Here is a 15,015-nt window from a genome sequence, read left to right as displayed (position 1 = left end):
AATTTGGGAGTTTTCAGTTCAATTTTGGTAGGGGGGTCACATGGTAGAGAAAAGTTGGAGGGGGGGGAGAGAGAGGGAGAGAGAGAGAGAGAGAGACCAATGTTTGACAATCTCCTTCAAGCATAAACTCAAATTGAATTTAAATGAATTTAAACTGAATTTAACCCAAATGATCTAAAACCTCTTACAAGATCCACCCCCAAAACAGGGTCCACCCCCTCTCAATAGCACCGTGGGCTGTGGACCAAAACTTTAATACATGTGTCCGTGGAAGATATACCTGACCTACACTATAGCACTTTGCATCAGGATCTGTTTCTGAGTGAACTAAATAAAGATAGAAACAGACAAGTAAGTAGGTCATTACAGAACAATACGTTATGAACCGTAAGAAAATTAAGAATGAGAGATTATGGTAATATCTTTTAGAGCTTATAAGGGGTTTGTTCAAGAAGGTTTCCTGGGATAGGTGATATTTGAGTTGAATTTTTAAGAGTGCAAAGAAGCTAGTTATAGAAAAAGAAAGTGGAGTTTTCTAAGAAAGAGAAATCACAAGTACACTATCTTGGAAAGAAGAGACAGTATGTTATGTTTAAGCAGCTGAAAGCACTAAATGTGATTATAATAAAGAAATGAGCATAAGAGGCAAATGACGGAAGGAAGGTAGGCAAGGGACAGATCAGAAAGACCCTTGTGAATTAAACCAAAGGGGTTTTCCCTTTAGCAAAAAGCAGTCAGAGGCATTGTGGAAAGTTAAGTAGGCCGGTGATACGATCAGATTTCTGTTTCAGGAAGATTCACATTTGACAGTAGCTGGAGAATGACTTGCAGGAATCGAGATAAAAAGCTGGGCGACCCATTAGAAGCCTGTGCCAGTGATCCAGGTAAGAAATAATGTGATTCTGAACTAAGTTAATGGTAGAGAAAATAGAAAAGAGAGGGCAGATCTCAGAGATATTAAGTGGGTCAAATCAACAGGACTTTCTGAGTGATAGATAGGGAGGGTTAAGGCAAAAGGTGGACTTTGAGAATGACTCCAGATGTCCAGCACTGGTGATTGAGTCAGCTGATGGCTGTGCTGCTCTGTGAGGTGGTAAGCACCAAGGGAGAGGAAAGTCCAGCAGGGCAAATTGCAAATGTGGTTTGGGAAGTGTTGAGAGCCACAAGCCTATGGGACATTCACGTGGAACTGAAGATCTGGCCTAAGAGGAAAATAAGTGAAGTCCAAGGATAGGAAATTACAATTCACTTAAGAAAGGGATGCATAACAGGGAGGTGCCCAAGCTTAAAGAAAATGTAAAGTGGAAATGCAGATGGTTAGAGGGTAGCACAGGGAATGCCAGTGTTCAAGGGGCAACGGAGAAACAAAGATTCCAACAAGAGAGTCAAAGGACAGATGGCAGCTTCGCAGAAAAGTGAAGAACAAAATCCACTCTTGTGCACACAACCACATAACATTTATCACAGACATCTTCCTTGTCATATGCCTCATGTGTCTTCCTCAAGTAGCACAAGTGCAGTACCAAGCACTGAATACAATCTCCCACAAATTAGAAAAACAAAATCAAACATATACACCTCAGGATAGTGTGGCTGCCGATCATGTTGCTGTAGGAGAAAGAGAAGGAGGGGAGGCTGAGAGAATTATTTTCTGAAAGTGATTATTTTCATTGATGCAGGTATCTTAGTCCATCTGGGTTGCTCTTCCAAACTACCTTAGACTCAGTGGCTTATAAGTAACAGAAATTTATTGCTCACAACTCTAGAGGCAGGAAGTCTGATATCAGCGTGTCAGCATGGTTAGACTCTGGGGAGGATCCTCTTCCAGGTTGCAGACTGCTGAATACTCCTTATACAGTGCTTGTGCAGAGTGGAAAGAGGGCCAGAGAGTTCCCCAGGACCTCTTTCATAAGGATACAAATCCTATCCCATGAGGCTCCCACCTCATGACCTAAACTCTTCCTGTAGTTTACTCTCTAATGCCACTACACTCGGAGTTAGGTTTCAACATATGACCTGCGAGACACAATATTCTTCAGTCTATAATAGTAGGCACCCAGGCCTTGGGTAGAGAGGAGCAGAGGAAGTGGCCAAATGGAAGCATGAGAGAGCTGGAGCCTGCTCCAGGTAGGTACTGTGGGAAATGGTATCAAGAACTGATGAGGAACCTGCACAAAAATATTTTTTTTAAATTGCTGAGGAACTGGATGATACTTGAGACCATTAATGACTGTTCCTAAATGAAAAGTTATTGATTGCTTGAAGCATACTTTTATTTCCCTCAAAACAAAGAAAGATACTACATTTGGAAACAGAAATAAAATGAAATATTGCTCATTGATAAAATAATCATGCTTGGTATATTACATAAATTATATAAGCTTCATGGAAACTACATGAGTAAATGTTACTGTTTCCCCTCTTAGCTAGAGAAATTAAGGCAAAGGTGTTGTATAAATCATCTAAGAACACACTAGTAGTAATTGGTAGATGTGAAGTGGAATCTAGGGCAAGCTCCAAGCCTGTGCTATTGCAAGACACATCTTTACAATACAAAAGGTCTTCACTCATGTGTGTGTATTTTTTTAACTACAGCTTCTTTCTTTTCTACATTGACATTTTATGGTTCATATTTAAGGAGATTCCTTTAAAGTCATCTATAAAATAAAAACTTCACTGCTGGTAATGGTTTCAAACCAGAATTTGTTATAGTGTTGAGGTTGTTGTGGTTTTTTGGGTTTTTTTGTGGTTTTTTTTTTTTTTTTGGTGCCAGGGATCAAACTCAGGACCTTGCACTTGTGAGGCAGGTGGTGGCACCACTGAGCTAAATCCTCAGCCCTGTTATAGTGTTTTTTATTTCACTCTTGTAGTTAGGGAGTATTTGATCTACTTCAATTGAATTTGATTTTAATGTTAAAATTAAAATAAGTGTCTTTATCATTGTTGGTGGAGATGAATATCTCTTCAGAAAGACACTAAGACATTTTAATATTCATATTTATGATTCTTTTATCTGTTCTGCCTTTCCTTTAGCCCAATGTCTTTCTCTCTCTGTACACACACACACACACACACACACACGTCAACATCATTTTTCATAGTAATTATGTTCTGTAATATTGCTGCACACAATGAATGAAGGAGGACTGGCCAGAGTGGCTTTTGGGAGAAATGCATGGTTGGGTTCCTATGACCTCCCAGTCTCATTTTTGTCACCTAACCAGTACATAACCATATACAAAGCCACATTATTTAATATTATTGTTGATTCCTGGGTTAGTCATGGTTTCACAGAGAGATCAAAACAACATACTATATCTACAGATGATATATGAGAGGGGATGTCTTAGGAAAATTGTTTCAGGTGGTTATGGTGGGTGAGAAGTCCACCATAGATCATCTACAGGCTGTAGACTCTCAGATGTTAGTAGTGTAACTCACTTCAAGTCCAAAGGTCTTCCCAATTGAGACGCCCATAGTCTCAGTCTCAGGCAAACATCCTGAGAACTCACTGGCCACTGGTATAAGACCTGGTCTCCAAAGGCCCAAGTGCCTGGAGTTCTGGTGTTGAAGAACAGAAAAAGAAGAATGTCTCATCTTCAGGAAAAGGATGGTAGTGGGAATCACCATTTCCCTGCCTTTTTAATAATTTAAATTTATTTTATGTTATTTATTTTTTGCAGTGCTGAGGGGACGGAACCCAGGGCTTTGCACATGCTAGGCAAGGGCTGTACCACTGAGATTCACCACCGCTTCTCTTCCTTTCTGTTCTATCTGGGCACCCAGCAAACCAAATGCTGCCTCCTTCATTAGTCCTCCAACTTACATGCTAATTTCCTCTTTGGAACCACTCTCACAAATACACCCAGAAGTGATGCCTCACTAGTTCCCCAGGTGTTTCTTTACCTGGTCAAAATGATGCTTAGAATTAACACAATTCTTTGCCACTGAACCCAAAGCCGACAGCGCTGTAACCCATGTACAAAGGAAGCTTATTCAGTGCATGCAGTTCCTCAATAGGGCAGGCCCCACCCTTCTTGTGCTTAGGAACACGAGACAGCACTTCAGCACTTCACTTCAGGCTGTTTTAAATGGCGAAATGGGAAATCACCAATAAAAGCACAAAGATGAAAAAAAATGTGGCATTAAATAGACCACAAAAGGCACTTGGTTACCGTCTGAGCTAGGAAGCAGGAAGGCAGAGCGCAACCTTGTTCTGCCTGCCCTGGGAATGCTCTTGTCCTTGCTGGAAGACTCAAATTTTCACAACCCTCGACATGTCTCCAGATGACCAATATCCGCCTCATGTTCTGGGTTTCAAATGAATCTTAACACACAGACAAATTCACAATAATGGTATCTGTGAATAATAAGGATTGACTCTGTGTGTGTGTGTGTGTGTGTGTGTGTGTGTGTGTGTGAGACAGACATGAATGCTGTCCCATGCACCAGCTGGTATCTCACAGTGTATCACAAATGGTCCCCAGTCACAACAGACAATGTATGGGCAGAGTATTATGTGCAATCTCCTTAAGCAAAGATTCTTTAAAATCTTGAGAAGTCTGGAAACTACTAGAAACAACCCCTAATATTTAAACTGTTTTAAAAAATGTAATAACTCTGCTTTGAACTCCTGCCTCCTTTATGTTCATTTTTATTTCTTTGCATCTCTTACATTCCGTGCACACAAAGCCAATGTGCAACACTGCTCTGGAAATACTTTGACATTTTTTGTTTAAAGCATTGGTGCTTTTGCATAACATTAGTAGCTGGTTTTTGAGTTTTACTTTCTAAACATTGTTTTTCAAGATATACTAACATATATCATTGGCCATTCTTTCAGCTTACAGTACTTCTTCAATATTTTCCCTGCTTTCACTGGAAGACACCATAGCAAACAAAAGGACAGCAGCTAAAGGGAATATGTTAGTGGTGGATCCTCTACCCCTTTGAACAAAAGTGAGGAATCTTGAACAATTTATGTCTAGGTCTATTGTTTTCCCAATTGATCATATTTTGGGTAATTGTCATAGCTGGTTTGCCCCAAGACAATTGTAGAAATCACAGATATTTTGAGGTTCTCCAAGAGCCTTCTTGGCAGATCTCAGAATTATCCCAATCTTCTGGAAGTCCTATCTTCATCTATCATTATGCTGCTAACCCACCATCTTTTGTTACATCTTGGGTATACTGGTTAAATTTTTCCACCCACACTCTAAATGTATGGGTGGAAAAATTTAACCAGTATACCGTAATAATAGATTATAACTTCATTCATACTTGATATTCAAAACTTCTTTTCTAGGACTCTCTGCACTATAGATAACTTCAACAAGTATGGGTGTTATGATAAAAGCCACCCTGGGTATATTTTTGAAGTCCATGATATTCTAAGTCACCAGTCTCTCTATGCCCTTCCCCAAACCCTGACATCTTCATTAGGAACTATTCACCCTCTAGTGGAAGCATCCGGGTATTGCAGCTTGAGCCTCAACAATTAGCTAAACTTGAGAGCTGAAAGACTATGTTCAGATTTTTTTAAATTATCATTACAAGATTCCCTCTTTTATGTTGGTTTATTAAATATAACCTAATAGAGAAATGCTTTTAAAATGTTAATTTCCATTCTTATGTTTATACACACGGAAATGCTTAGAGCTATAAAAAGGCAGTACTAACAGGACTAATAGATTTTTGTTTACACTCATCTCCATTTTTCCCTTGTTTAAAGCCAAATAGAAATTCATTGGAAAAATGGGTTTTGGGTGTACTTTACATAGTTAAACAATAACGGAAGGTGGTTTTCCTCATATGCTTTCTATAAACAGTGAGCTTATTTTAAAATCAGCAATTTGGTACCAAAGAGGAAAAGCATTCAGCCAAACTGGATTATAATTGGAAAACAATGATATTACTACCAATGAACACTGGTAGCTATTGTGAGAATGCTGTGAAAATTTCCTTTCTGCTCTGCTGTTGTTATGTCCTTGTCATCAGTAAAAATGTAACAGAAAAATGTTTTCAAGATGTGTGAGTTCAAGCTGAGTGAGGTGATCCATGCCTGTGATCCCAGTGCTGAGGGAGGCTGAGGCAGGAAAACTGCAGGGTCGAGTCCAGCTTGGGAAACTTAGCAGGACCCTGTCTCAAAGTAAAACTAAATTAATTAATTAAAAGTGTGGAAGATGTAGTTCAGTGGTAGAACATCTCTGAGTTCAAACTCCAGTTCTGGAAAAGAAAACTTTTCTCCTAATTCTGAAATCTATAAACCTTCCTAGCACACAATTCTGATAATCATGGCACAGGTCTAAATTCAGACACGCTGGGTTGAAATCTGACTTGGCTGTAGACACCCTGGATGATCACGAGCTATGCTCGTAACTACTCTGCACTTGTCTGTTTTTAGCTGTTCAGTGAGGGTGACAAGATGCCCACTTCAGAGATGTTTTTGCAAGAAGGAAAATAAGATCTGGAGAAAAATGATTTAACACAGAACATGATGCATACATACTCAGTATACATTGACAATAACTTCTTTCACTATTAATATCACAATGGACTTTTTTCTCTGCTGTTTTGCTGCTTTCCAGAAACAGAATATTTTGAACGCCCAGGAGTAAATGAGTATGTAAATTAAGGGAAATTTAAGTCTTTGATTTTTTTATTCCATTACTCATGTATTTCAGTATATGAGAACATTACTAATCTTACCCTTCATTTATACTGTACTGTAAGAGTGAAAGCAGCTGTTTTAAGATGATATTTTGAGTTATTTAAAGCATCATATTGCATTGCCTCTAATAAGCCAGATTTGCAAAATAATTCCAATATAATTTAGATACTATGGCATATTAGAAACCAAAGATTATAAAGTGCAAAGGAGACTTTTTCTTCTGCTGACATCATAACAGTTTTTACAGGGCCATTATCATCTCAGTGGAGAGATGTCATGCAGTCATTACCCTCAGATCATAACAAGGTGGACCATTAGTGCCTCCTTTGGAGACCTTATGGTCTCAGATGTTAATGAGCCTTCAGGGAACCCTAAATCCTGGGATGGTTGGCAGGCTACTTGAGACCATAACAGAACCTTTTTGCAATGACAATGGATCCTGTCAATTTCTATTAAGGAGCTTCTTAATTCCCCAATCATTAAGATAGTGGAAAGACTTATTATACTAGCCCATAATTAAGGAAACTTTCAGCCATAAATCCCTTCTGGAGAGTCCTTCCTTTTATTCTATATGGCATGAGTAAAGGGTACCACTCCCACCGAAGGGACAATAGAGACAAGATCCATGTTAGAAAAATCTTGCAGGATGAGATTCCCCAGGCTTTCAGCCCAGAACCTCTCTTCACCCCTCACATCCTCCTAAAGACACAGAACAAGTGAGACCCCTTAAGTAAAAAACACAAGTCTCCAGTGACTGGCCTTTTATCACATGTCATTTAGATCAATTATGCCAGGGATAATGACAGAGAAACACAAGTTCAAAGCACTATCACTGCCCTTAAATAATTTACAATCTTATTAGAAAGATTTAATGATAAAGGTACAGTAATGGCATCAGAATGCAAGGCAGCAATAGAGAAAGAGAAGCAGTCCACAGGTGATTTCCCAACAATTGATATAAAGAATATATCCTCTTATAATCCCAGCACCCAGGAGACTAAGGCAGAATTGTAAGTTTGAGGTCAGCCTGGGCAACATACCAAGTTCCAGACCAGCCTGCACTTCATACCAAGAAAAAAAAAAGAAAAAAAAAATATATAGAATTATATGAGTTAAATGAGAAAAATGTGCGGAAGTAGATACTTTGTGAATATCACATGCCTTGTTACCTCAGAGGAAGATGAATTCTGTATAAAACTTCAGTAGCAACTCAGTTTCCCAATAGTAAAATGACTAGATTTATATACCCTTCTAGAAAATGTTACTACAAGACTATTATTACATTTGTTATTTTTCATGAAATGAAAAAATCTATATAGTATGCTAAAGTAATGGTACAATGGAAATATTCAGATAGGGAAACATACTAGCTTGATTACAAGGTTTATTATCTTAACCCAAAATGTATTGCTTAAGAAAAGCAGGGAGTCAACTGGGAACAGAAATTATGTGCTGCCATAAAAATCAAAAATGAAAGAATCCAACCCATTGACCTTGAATGTACAGAAACTTGAAGTTCTCTCATTCTTTTTGATAATCCTGGATTTTTCATCTAAATTTCATTCGACCTCAAGCAGACCTGCATTTGGCTTATTACTGAAATTTCATTGCTGAAATTTTCCAATCTAAGAAGTTTTCTAATCAGAAATTAAATTTATAGAAAATATCCACTATATGGAAGAAGAAATAAATGTCTGCTTCTGCATTTTGTGCTTTGGGAATTTGAGTTCGTTTTATGGTAGTGTTTCCAAGTCACGCCCTCAATCCTAACCAGAGAAAGAATCACACAGACCTCCATCTTTCAGCCAAAGCCCTGAATGAAATGAAAATTCATGAAGGGTTTTGAGTTTCACTTTAAGTTGTTAATAAGAAACTCCTCAGTTTCAGCCTCTCTCATCTTCAATAATTAGTGTTTTAAGGCCATTCAGAAACCATAGTTGGTGACATAATATTTAACAATTTCTTCATTGTTCTATCATTTTTCCTTTGTTTATAATCACTTCTTATTTGACTGTTAAGTCAGGAAAATCTGCATAGCTATACTCAGTGCAGTAGGTGAGCTGGTTAGAACATTGTCAGCCTCCAAGGGTTTTTCACTGGCATTCCCCCACCCATCCATCACAGCCACTCCTCCAAGTCTCTGAAAAGGACAGACCTTTTAAAATACTGACCGTTCTCCTCTGTACTAACAACCACTGGTGACAGCATACAGCCTTCTTGCCACAAAGTTGCTTCAAATGAAGTATGAAAAGCAAACAACAACTAAACAAGAGTGAGAGGCAAAGAACTGTTTGATCTCTGCCTGCTTCTGAGATGCTGGAAGCAGGATCTCACACACACACAAACACACACACACACGCGCGCACATGCATGTGCGCATGCACACAAGATTTTTCTCCCCTCACTTCTTATGATCCCAAAGAGACAGCTTTTCTATGGGATGGTTTTATCTAGAAAGCCAAGGGAAAATTTGAGAGTTCCATTGGACATCTAGAGAGTGCTTAATTTACACAAGCTAGAGCTCACAAACTGAGCATCTCCTCCTTAAAGGAAAACTTTGTACTTAACAACTACATAAAAAAATCTTTTTATCTGCATCATCCTAAAGGTATCACCTTTCTCTCAATCTTCAATATGAATGATATGGCTTTATGGGGAGTATGTACCACAAGATCTGACATTAGTCTCAGATCAAATTAGAGGAAAAAAAAGAAAAGGAAAGGAAAAAAAGAATGAGCAATTATAAGCTCTTGAAGGAAAGTGGTAAATTGGATAAGCTTCAATATTATAAGACTAACAAGAAAGAATTCTGAGAAAAGACCAAAAAGAATTCGTCTACTCTAAGTGTCTGCTAAAAGAGAAGGTAGAATATAACTGAGCTCCATCAGCTGCTTTTCTTGCTTATGCAGAAAAGCCGTGTCCAGGTGCCCTTCAGATTATTGTTAAGAGGTATATCTCCCTAAAGAAGTGTTCAGTTAAACTAAAGAGAAAAGATGCTGTATCAGCAGATTTCACCCATATGTTGGAAGAAGGTATAAAATTGAAGCTGATCTCTCAACTAAGTGTTCATTTCTGTTCCTAATACTCTAACTAGGGCCACCTAACAGAATTTTTTTAACAACAGAAATATACTATATGAGCTCAGTCCAATATGCTAGGCACTAACTTCACCTGGCTATTGATATTATGAAGCCTGGCTCATGAACTGGGGAAATGAATTTATATTGAATTGCAATTATCTTACACTGAGTAGTAAGTAATCTATATGTAAATTGCCACCAATGTCTAGTGGCTATCATATTGGTCAACACTACCTTGGCAGGTTAGCATCATTATCAAGACTCTTCCTTTACTACGTGATGTCTATAGTCTCAACACTATCATTAGAAGTTGTGAGACCTTGAACAGTTAAACTCTAAGAGCTTCAGATGCTTTGCCTATGAAATTGCTAGCATAATAGCTAGTTCTTCGGTTTGTGAAGGTTGTACAAGAAGTATATAAATTGATGACCAGTACCTTATACATAATATTCCAACAAACCTACCATAACGTACCATAGTTCTGTTGTTTGTTCTGTCTCATCAGATTTTGCTTTTGCCTTCTAGTATGCCTTGTAATGTTCTTCATGACAGCTAATTGATGTACTAGGTAATAGGCATTTAATGTGATGGTAAGTATTCAGGAGAGAACACACTCTATAGTCTAATGAATAGGTCTCAATTTTTTAGTGATTTTGTGCCTCTAGACTATAAATTTCAAAAGTGCTTTTTGATTCTCTCCATTTCTTATGAGGGACACAATAGTGAGAAGGCTATAAATTGACTATTTCCTTCCCTCTGGGTGAGTTAAGCTTTGATATAAAACCAATAGCTTAGGGTCTGGTAAAATAAATTATTTTGACAGCAGGCTTTATTGAAAATAGAGTGCTTTGGCTTATTTTAAAATGGCTACTTTCCCCCTGATAACATGAAGAGTTTTTTTCTATGAGAATTTGGTCAAGCTCTTCTAGGTAAAACTGAGAAACTAGGGGCCCATACTATAACTGGCTCCCTTGGAAGATGTTGACTCTCAGACTTGTCCATTCTGAGCCTCGGCAATTTGTTGATTACAGTTCAGGTTTTCCGGGCAATTGTTTCCAAAGAGGTTTCTGCTGCAGTAAGCTGTGACTCTCTGTATTCACCCATCTTTCCAATTTGGTGAGACAATGGATTGCCTATGACCTTGCTTCACTGACAGATATAAAAAGGAATAATGCTCTCTAAATTTATTTAGCTCTTTACTTTTAGGACAGAGTTATGACTTCTAAGAGGAGAGGAGGAAAAGAACACTGATAGAAAGTGGTTTAAGAAGGGTGAGGGGGAGAAGGAGGGAAAAAGTGAAGAAGTGAACAAGAGCAAATGGAAGAAGCAAAGGAATACAGGAGAGAGGAAAAAGAAAATAACTAACCAATCAATAAATGTTTAATAAGTATAAGCTTCTGTCCATTTTTCTTGGTTATTTATAAGAACAAAACGAAATTGTCCCTCTCCCTGCCCACCATGACATATTACCAAAAAAAAAGCTGGAAATAATTTGCATTCTGTGAAACTTGGAAGGCATAGGTAACAGTAAATCAGTCTCCCAGATGCAGGCCAAAGTTTTTTTTTTCTGGCTATCAATAACTACCCAAAGCAGAGGTAATACACCAACCCCCAGATCTTGTTTTCTAATGCCCTTCTTCAGAAAGTAGAATTTGTGGATTCTGTGGCTGGGAATAGACAGATGAGCCCAGAACATATTATTATGGTACTGAATAAGTGTTCAAAGAGCACGTGGGTGGGATCATGTCAAGGACACACAGGAGCAAATTGAAAGAGATTCCCAGTTGACCAAGTTAGCATATTCTTAGCAACAAAATCTTTACCTACCATAGCCTTAGACTAACCAAAAGCATAAGATGAATATACGTGTGTCCATGTAGATTAAAATAAATGATTGAAGAAATAAATGATGGAGAAGAGATAAACCTTCCATATAAATAATTTCTAAGTAATTTACAGTTACACACTAACCTCAAGAATTAATAGGGTCTATTTTACATTTAGTATATGTTTATTTTCTTATTTTCATTATTGCTTTTTGTTATTTGTGATGTTGTTAATCAAAAACTTGGTATGCTATTTCTGAGTCTCTTTTAAAATCAGAAGATAGTTGGCTGGGGATTTAGCTCAGTGTATCCACTGCCTGCCTTACAAGCACAAGGTCCTGAGTTTGATCCCCAGTACCAAAAAAATAAAAATAAAAATAAAAATAAATAAAATTAGAAGATAGTAAAAAATTAGAAGCTATGGATGAAAGTCAACCTAGAATATTATTCAAGATCAGTCTGATTCAATGGGCCAGTAAATGGAGAGAGAAAAAATACTGATCGCACAGTGATATTAAAATGCTACAACTTTCAAAAGACTCATGTTGTACCATAACACTACAGGCACTAAAGTGAGTTGTTATCTATGTAGCCTTTCGTAATGTGTTAGTCACCATTGCTGTGACAAAGTCAACTTAAAAATGGAAAAATTTAATTTGGCTAATGGTTTCAGAGGGGTCAGCCCGGGGCTGCTTGACTTCATTGCTTTTAAGCCTGTGGTGAGGCAGACATCATTGCAAAGGAGTGTGTGGTGGACAAGAGTATAAGAGAAGAGCAAAGAATAAAGGAGAAGTAAGGTGCCTGGATTCCATTATCCCTCTCCAAGGCAACCAACCCCCATGGTGAACTAACTTCCTCCCACTAGGATCCACCTCTTAGCTGCCCTCCCATGTCCCAGTAATGTCATAGCCTGGCAACCAAGCCCTCAGCACATGGCCTTTAGGGGACATTTGAGTTCTAAAACATAACACTCAGCAGTGAAATATAGCAACGATGGAAAATTAGCTATTTTACTTTGCTATAAATCCACTATTATTTCTACAATAGAAGAAACATCTATGTGAGAAATGTCCTCCAAGAGTGCAAAATCCTTTCAAGCTAAATTTCATTAATCTTCCTAGCACCAGCTAGGTTAGGGGGCAAATTCTGTTCTTCAGGGTTGCTACCTTGAGACTTAGTTGATGAACTTGTTAGGGCAGTTCTGAAGCACAGATGAGCCCTAGGCTCTCACAGAATCCAGTATCTGAACACCAGGCCACTTCCTTGGCTGTAGTGTGTGAAGAATCTGCACAAGCAATGAAAATGGTTTTCCTTTGAAGATTGCACTATGCTGTTGTGAATCCTGGATTTTCCTGATGAACCCAGCATGTATAGAGGAATGAAAGGAGTTAGGACTGAGTGAGTCAGCAGTTCTCCGAGGGAAGGAGCTTCCTCCAGGGGTCTTTCTAAAATGGAAATCCAAACTCAGGGAAGGTCACAACTGTGCTCTCCCACCACCTGCTTCAACATTATTAATGCCTCCCTTTATGCCAGCAGGACAAGAGGCGAAGCTTCGGGTAAATGGGGAAGGTCCGTCGTGATCTGGAACTGCCTCCCCACACTTCTAATCCTCCCTTCGCAGCCTTCTCACTGCACATCTGAACTGTTTGTGCCTCCAAGCCCCCAGTCAAGCTGTGCTTTTGATACGTTGTCTTCACTTCCTGAAGTGCACCCAGCCCCACTGTCACCTCCACTCCCATGCAACCCACTTGTCGTGCTCCTTTTACCATCCCAAATGCTCATCAGAAACATCAAACATCATGTAAGTTGACAGCTCATCCTGGTTTGCCGGGGATTGTGCCGTTTCCCTGAGTTTGGAATTACCGTGCTCAAACCAGGAAATTCCAAGCAAACCTGATGGAGTTCGTCACTCCAAACCATCTCTTATTGATGGAGCACTCTCCTCTCTCCTGCAAGTCCCCTACACTGTTTTACTTTTAATCTTACTATGAGGGGCATGCTGCATTGCATTTATTCTCATCTTCCCTGTTAGGCGGTAAACTCAAAAGACAGCAACCTTATTTCATTTATCTTTGTAGCCCTAGGCAGGGTGCCTGGGAAGCTTGTTCTTTTCTTCTTTTTATTTTTTAAATGCCAATGTACAGGTCCCCAACCCCCAGAGATTCTTATTTAATTGATCAGAGGTGAGTCCTGTGCATGGGTTATTTTTTGAAACCTAACCAAGTGATTCTAATGTGCAGTCAAGGTTGCTAACACCTGCTCTAGGGTAATGATTCTCAGCTGGGAGCAGTGTGTGCCTCGGTACCACACACATCACCCTAGGCCCAACTACCTACAGACTTCAATTTAATTCATCTGGAATGGGGTCCTGGCAGCTGTATCATTAAGCATCAGGTGATGCTAATTCATGGCTAAAGTTAACCACCATTTAAATGTATTTGTATACATAACCAAACTGAACTCCAAGCTATGCTGCTGCCATTAATACTTGCCAGGTCTGTAAGTATGAATAAGTGCTGATCACTAGCATATTTTATTATCTAATGAAATTATTGCTTTGAACACAGTTTGTGCCATTACTGAAGCTCCTTTTCCTCAAAAGTCTCTCCAAGGTATCTCTTTCACTTCCACAACAACAAAGTTCACCCTAAGCTACCTTTAGATCTTCCCTGCTTACTCAGCACTTCTTGGAGCCTTTGCCGCCATCTCTGTCACTCCATTCACATTCATGGTTTACTTTCTCCCTTGCCAATTGTATAAAAGAACAGTTGTTAAACGCAGTTATACCATCTTTCTAACTCTGCCCACTTCCACAGCTTCCTCCATGACCAGCACAGACACAAACACCCTGAACTTCCTCCTCCTTTGTAAACATACTAAGATAATTCCCCAACTCAGAAATTTTTCATCTTATTTGGAAAGATGTACTTGTAGATTTTTAAGTGTCATGACTCTTTCATGCCGTTGATGTATGAGCTCAAACATCGCTCCCTTAGAGAGAACTCACATGTCCATCCTGCCCAGAGCAACTCCCTCATGACTATCATTCTCTGTCATGCCAGCCTCTCCTGATTTCATCTGAGTACTTATCATTTTATGATATTTTTCTGTTTGGGGTGTGTGTGTGTGTGTGTGTGTGTGTGTTTCAGATGCCTTCTTATAGAATGTAAGCTCCATGAGGAGAAAACATTTGTGTATCTTGTTTCCTGCTGTATCACTGACACCTACAACAATGTCTGGCCAATAATATTTGCTGAAACAAAATAAATACCTATATATACATACGGACAACATGGCTGAAGGGAAACTATCAATTTACCTACCACATAGAGCTGTTTGGACTATAATGCAGATTTCACAGGTGAGCAAAAACTATACCTCACTAGCCAAAATTTATGTCAATATGTCCAAAACAGCAGGATTTCATAAAAATAGCACA

This window comes from Heterocephalus glaber, unplaced genomic scaffold, assembly GCF_053883595.1.
Source record: "Heterocephalus glaber isolate CG9 unplaced genomic scaffold, H.glaber_assembly_v1.0 deba00001509, whole genome shotgun sequence".
NCBI classification, from domain to species: domain Eukaryota; kingdom Metazoa; phylum Chordata; class Mammalia; order Rodentia; family Bathyergidae; genus Heterocephalus; species Heterocephalus glaber.
This window is presented reverse-complemented; position numbering follows the sequence as displayed.